Consider the following 6,000-nt stretch of genomic DNA (forward strand, 5'->3'; position numbering starts at 1 on the left):
GTAGTATGGATAGAGAAGAAGGGAATGGACTGAACAAACATTAGCAATACTCAGGGACAAGGGAGAGGAATCAAAGATAAACTTGGAGATCTCGAGCCATAGCGACTGGAAGTTGGCTGGTGCCATTGATAGAAAGTGGGAAGTCAGAAGGAGCAGCTCCTTAAAACAAAGATGATATCAGTTTCGCAAGGACTGGCCTGGAGGAGCTGACCATATAGCCTATTGGAGACATTGGGCAAGTGGCCGGAAACAAGACACACTGGGCTTGGAGAGCTGGAGTCACAGGCTCGGAACTATGTGCACTGGAGTAACAGCACAAAGCCATGCAGGAGACTGCTGAGGGCTAACAGAAAAGGGAGAACCTACGAGGAAGGAGAGAATATTGGAAAGGAAGTGGAAGAGGGACCACCTAGAGAATTAGTGGGACTGGAGTGTCCGGTGTGATAGAAGCCAAGAGGGGAAATTTTGAAGAGTTAATGGTTAATCTTATCTGATGGGGGTGGCACAGGGGGAGAGCAGACAGATAGGTGATAGATAGATAATCAGGAATAAGTTACTATATTGGGGGGAATAAGAGGTCCTTGGTGGATGAGAGTTAGACAGAGGAAGAGAAAAGAATGAGTGATGAGAAAAGAGAGGCAAATGATTACTCTAAGATTGCAAGGGTTTATTGAAAGCAAGATGGGAAGAGAGCATGATGAGGGGTGGAACTGGACAACTGATGTTCATTTTAGGATGGGGTGTGTTGAGCATGCTTACAATTAGAGGGAGGGATTCAATGTTGAGGGAGAAAGAGCCAGGGGGCAGGATGACGGCAGGGCAGGGGTGGGTCCTGGACACTGTGCAGGAAGGGAAGGGAGACCAGTGATAGGGAAGGATGGGGAACAGAGTGGGGAGATCAGGGTGCAAAGAAAGAATAGCAACCAAGCTCACACTGTTTGGCTTCATTCCCTAGGACAAACATAGCAGTGTGTGACTTTGAGGTCCTCTCCTCTCAAGTGACTTGGAAACTACCACATGAAAGCCAGAGCAGGATTACAGGTTCCAATTCCACTTCCGGATTCCTCACATGACCCATCATTCTTGCATACAACCAGGAAAGCACTATTTGTCATTCCAAATGTCAATGCAGTCCATGCTACTTGGCCCACTCCAAATTACTCATATATCCAAGATGAAATAGAGCTGTTTTCTTGGTAGACCTGACTTTGTATACCATGTCTGAATACCCTTGATTCTGGAATTAGCCTCTATTCACTCTTCATATTATCAAAACATGTACATATACATACATATGTGATTCTTCCTATCTAGATGTCTTGTTTGGTAGTCTCTATGGTCTAAATATGGATTTAAGTACTTCCTACCTGTCCAGACTCCTTCTTGGGACCCTCCCCAGCCCCGAAAGATCCCATATCTTTGGGGGTTCTCCTTGCTCTGCAGCTGTGTAGGCCAGGAACTGTGTGTTATACCTGCAGAAGCCACATGTTCTTTCCCCTGAGGGGCCCTGCCCAGTGCTGAGCTTAGCGTGCCCATTCAAAAAACAGACAACCAAACATAAACCCATCTCATTAGAAAAAACAAAACAAAACAGTGGAACTTCTTTCTAGAAGGCTAGCTCTGATTTATATGCTAAAACTGAAAGAGGAACACCTTACCCTCCTTCCCAGTCCACTAGGACAATGGTCTGCCATGGTTTCTGCCATGGGCTCCTAACTCCCTCTCTACCTACATCCTAGTCTCCAACCACATGCTGTCTAAAATGCAGATCTGCCCCAGCACTTCAGTACTGAAACCTTCCTAATCTCCCACAGGAAACTCAGTGGAAATCCTTAGCATGGAGTACAAGCCCTTCAAGGTTTGGCCCCTAGAGCTTCTCCCAAACTCACCTCCCCAAATTTTAGCCCCAGTCTTCAGTCATTTGGAAGAGCTCTCACCCACTTGAGGCCTTTGCATACTGATCCTTTCACTCATAACACTTTCTCCTCCATCCCACCCCTTCTTTGCTTTCATCAAAGCCAACTCCTACCCATCCTTTCTTTCTGAGATTAGTTGTCTCTAAAAGTCCTCCTTAAGCCACTGTAAGGAGGTGATCTTCCCTATATGCTTTCACTGAGCCCAGGATTTACCCTCCAGTGAAAAGAATCACTTTATATGGTCAGTAATTGCCTGTTTGCTAGTTGGTCATTCTTGCTAGAACAAATGTGTTTTTATGAGGAAAGGAACCATTCTATTTTATTTACGTCTCTGCCCTGCAAATGCCTGGCAGAGTAAGTTGTTGTTGAATATTTATTAAATAAATACCAATTAAATAAATAAGTGAATGCCTTTTCTCTTGGAGTCCAATGTAATTCTGAACCTCACCCAATATTTGAACCTCTAGGCAAAGCAACCAAGCTTGAGTGAAAAGGGTTATCCTCTTCTTATCTGACCTTAGTAGCTTGAGGAGAAGCCAAGATGTGTGACACAGTCCCCCAAATCCAGATTGTGGGCAATTCAGACCAGGGAACAATGCCCACAATGACTATCCATGTTCAATACCAGCAGCTATGCCCAGGGACTGTACAAGGGACAGGGCAGGGCTAGGGCAGGAGACACTGCCTCAGCTTTAGGATCCCAGCCTAGGGAGGAACCTAGAGGAAGGAAATATTTTTACAGGGTCAGTATGATAACCCTCTTCTCTAACCAGAAGGCTGTGGAGAGCAGTGCAAGAGATGCCGTAGTGAAGCTCAGAGGAGCATGAGCAGAGAGGAGATGTAACTTGTCCCCTAAGAATCTATTTATTTAATGAAATATTTAGTGAGTGCCTCTTCTGTGCTAGGCACAGTGCTAGGCCCTTGGGATATAATGTGAATAAATTTACCAGCAATCTTTCCTCCCTTCATGTAGCTTATGATCTAGCAGTATAACTGGCATTATTCAATCACATTAATAAATTTAATATACACCTTTAATTGCTTCAAAATAACAGGCTCAGGTTATAGATATACAAAATAAGGGGATCTGGCCTAATCAGAGAAGGTATGGAAGGCTTCCCTGAGGAAGAGCTGCAGGGTAAATAGGAGAGCATGAGACACAGATGAGGTGGCAGTTCAGGAGTGCTGGAAGAACTATCAAGTGCGCCAGGTGGAGGAAATTGCATAAACAGCCTCCCCGTCTTCATTCAGTTCAAGAACCACTTCAACCAAGTTCAGTTCTATAGGTTCAATCTGCTTCTTCTCAACCCCATACCTATGTTCTATTTCAATAAAAATGAGGCTATTGAGTGGACTTTTGTGTGGAGACTGCCCATAGGAAATGTAGATTGCAATGAGGGGCTGGGCGATCAGTCCCACATCCAGTCACCCAAGCTCTGATCATCAACCATCTTCATGTGAAGAACTGCAAGGCAGAAGGGGCAAGTTCCTCTCCAACTTGGACCCAGCGCAGCAGGCAGAAGGGCCAGCGAGAGGCCAAGTGCCCATACTGAGTGAACTGATCCCCCTATTTCAGGAAGAGCATGGCGCAGCAGCTATATTTGAAAATCGAAGTAAACAAGAGCTCAGCTCAAGTGGATGGGGCACAACAGCTGTGGAAGATTAATCACATGCGGCTGCCAGTCACCAGGTCGCCAGAGGCCCGAGGCTTCCCTTTTGGTGCCGGAGCAGCAGGCCGGATGTGTCCCTGTAACCCACCCACAACTCCCTCCTCTTGGGATGTTTCTTGACCCCCCAGGAGCTCCACGCGTTGCTCCCAGCTGCGGCCTGTGTTTCTGAAAAACTGTTAACCAATTTCAATCTTTCTACCCAGGAGACAGAACCACCGAACGTTCTGGGTTTGTTTCCTAATCGCCAGAATAGAGAGAAATGGGGGGGCGGGGTGGGGAGGGAGGCGGGCAGCGAACGGGTAAATTTATGGCACTGCATTAAAGGCGTTTGCTCTATTTAACCACACACAGCCCTCCTCCACAGTTAAAAATAAAACACACTGAATAAAAACGAAAAGCTCCTTTTCCCTCCCTGGATCAAATGGCTTTCTTTATCTTCTCCAGAGGCTCGGGTACTCAAGGCAGGTCAGGCAGGGTCCGCAGGAGCTCGAGCCTCTGAATGAGGGCCTGTGCGTGCGTGCGTGTGCGTGTGTCTGTCTGTGTGTGGTGTTGGGGGGACCGGAGCGGGGATAGTTACATACTTCGCTTCTCTCCACCTGGCCCGGGACCGCCCAGACCACCACTGTCTGGAGAGCATAGAACAGGAGAAACCTTCCTCCCGCCCCTTGGACGCCGCGGGCGGGGGCGCTGGGGTTGCAGTTCCCGACCTGAGGCGGCGGAGTCCGGCAGTGGGAGTGCGCGCGTGCCTGTGCGCACACGGGCGCGCGCCACCTAAATCGACGCGCTCCCCTCCTAACCCCCACACCTGGTGGGCACTCACCGCTCCAAGAGCGCAACACGCCCTGGCACAGCCAGCACACACATGCATCCAGCACGCAACACAGCAGTCTGCCTCCCCAATGCGCACCCGCCACTACTCCGACTGCATACATATGCCCAGGCATTTCTTTCTGCGCCCCCACCCCCCTCCTAGATACTCATTCTGCCAGAACGCACCCCCCGCAACACCGCATACACAACGTACACTTTCCGGGGCACCCTCCCCCCATCTCTTCAGGCGCTAAGCCCTCAGGAAGGCAGTTCATATGAATGATCTTGAGAAATAACTTAATTAACACCATTATTCATAGGAAGGAACCCTCTTGGGGACACCCCCAAGCATCCCAACCTCCACCTCCCCTGTTTCGGCCTCTGCTGCGGGGGAAGGGCAAGAGGCTCGCCCCCATTACTCACCCTTTCCTCTCGGTCTCCCGAGCGGAGTGGGCAAATGAAGGGGTGAGGAAGATGTGCGGTGCCCCCGCCGCCCAGCTCCTCACCGGCCGCCGAGGCTCATCGCCCCCGCGGGCTGCCCGCCGACCGCAGCCGCGTCCGGGGCATGTCAGTCCGCCGCCGCCGCCCGCCGGCCGGGGCTCGTGGGCTCGCAGCTTTCAGGGAGCTTCAGGGTAGCGCATCTGGAGCGCGAGAGCTGGGGCCGGGAAGAGGGACGTGGGATGGGGTCCCTAGGCGCCGATTTTAGGAGCAGGGAAAATCCCCCCAAAGATCCCCAGAAACCCCCAACCCGGGGCGCGGGCTCGAGACTATGCCCGGGAGAGGCCCGGAGTCCCGGCCACTGGCAGCAGGGGGGATCCCTGCCGGGAGGGGCAGGAAGGCGAGCAGCCCGGCGCGTCCTGGTAGCTCCGAGGGACCCCGGCTTGCCGTCTCGTTGCTGGGGCTTTCCCGGGGCTGTGAGAGCACCGGCTCTCCGCCTCGCACGCCGTCACAGCGGGCGACGTCTCGGCCTCGCCACGCGCGGAGGGGATGCGCGGAGGGGTTGGTTTCTGGGCGAGCCGAGAGCTTTGCCCACTAAGCTGCAGCAAGAAGCCAAATCAAAAAGCCAATCTCCAAGCCTCCAAACCCAACGTCACCCTATCAGCTGAGAGAGAGAGCTGCACAGCATGACAAGCCGCGCGTATTTATCCTAGCCCGCCAATGGGGGGATTTTCAGATAGCTTCTCGACCAGCCGGGAGGAAGTCGAGTCTGCACCTCGTTGAGTCCAGAGAGCCCAGAGGACCAAATGCAAATGGAGCCCCTCTACCCCTGCTACCCACCCAACCATTGGAACCTGGCGCCCGGCGCCTGCTGGCCAGAGGCATTTCCAAGACGGCAGCGCGTCCTGACCTGGATTCCGCGGAGAACGGAGCTCCGGGCAGCAGGCAGGGAGGGCAGGCAGGCGGGCGCGCGGCACCGGCTTTCCCCTTGTCCTTAGGAGACGCCGTCTGCAACTCCGAAATTGAGTCTCCACAAAACACATCTGTGGTTTTTAAATATAGCAGGGGACGATTACCCAGGCAGGGTCCACCCAGGCCTAGGGGAGGAGTTGAGGGGGATGGAGGTTGGCAGTGGAGGGAAAATAAAACTCCTTTTTTCCCCTCTT

At 51.9% G+C, this 6,000-nt stretch overlaps 1 protein-coding gene across 7 annotated transcripts in view; it reads right to left on the minus strand.

Moving 5' to 3' along the window:
- Positions 1-5,461, minus strand: part of SLC8A3 (solute carrier family 8 member A3) — a 125,046-nt gene extending 119,585 nt beyond the window's left edge. For all 7 annotated transcript variants that reach the window (XM_090271067.1, XM_090271066.1, XM_090271064.1 and 4 more), the window contains exon 1: positions 4,820-5,461. The gene's annotated coding sequence lies outside the window, so the exon portion shown is untranslated. The remainder of the gene's footprint in view (positions 1-4,819) is intronic.
- Between the last annotated feature and the right edge of the window lie 539 nt (positions 5,462-6,000).

This window comes from Furipterus horrens, unplaced genomic scaffold, assembly GCF_987537825.1.
Source record: "Furipterus horrens unplaced genomic scaffold, mFurHor1.1.pri manual_scaffold_3, whole genome shotgun sequence".
Lineage (NCBI taxonomy): Eukaryota > Metazoa > Chordata > Mammalia > Chiroptera > Furipteridae > Furipterus > Furipterus horrens.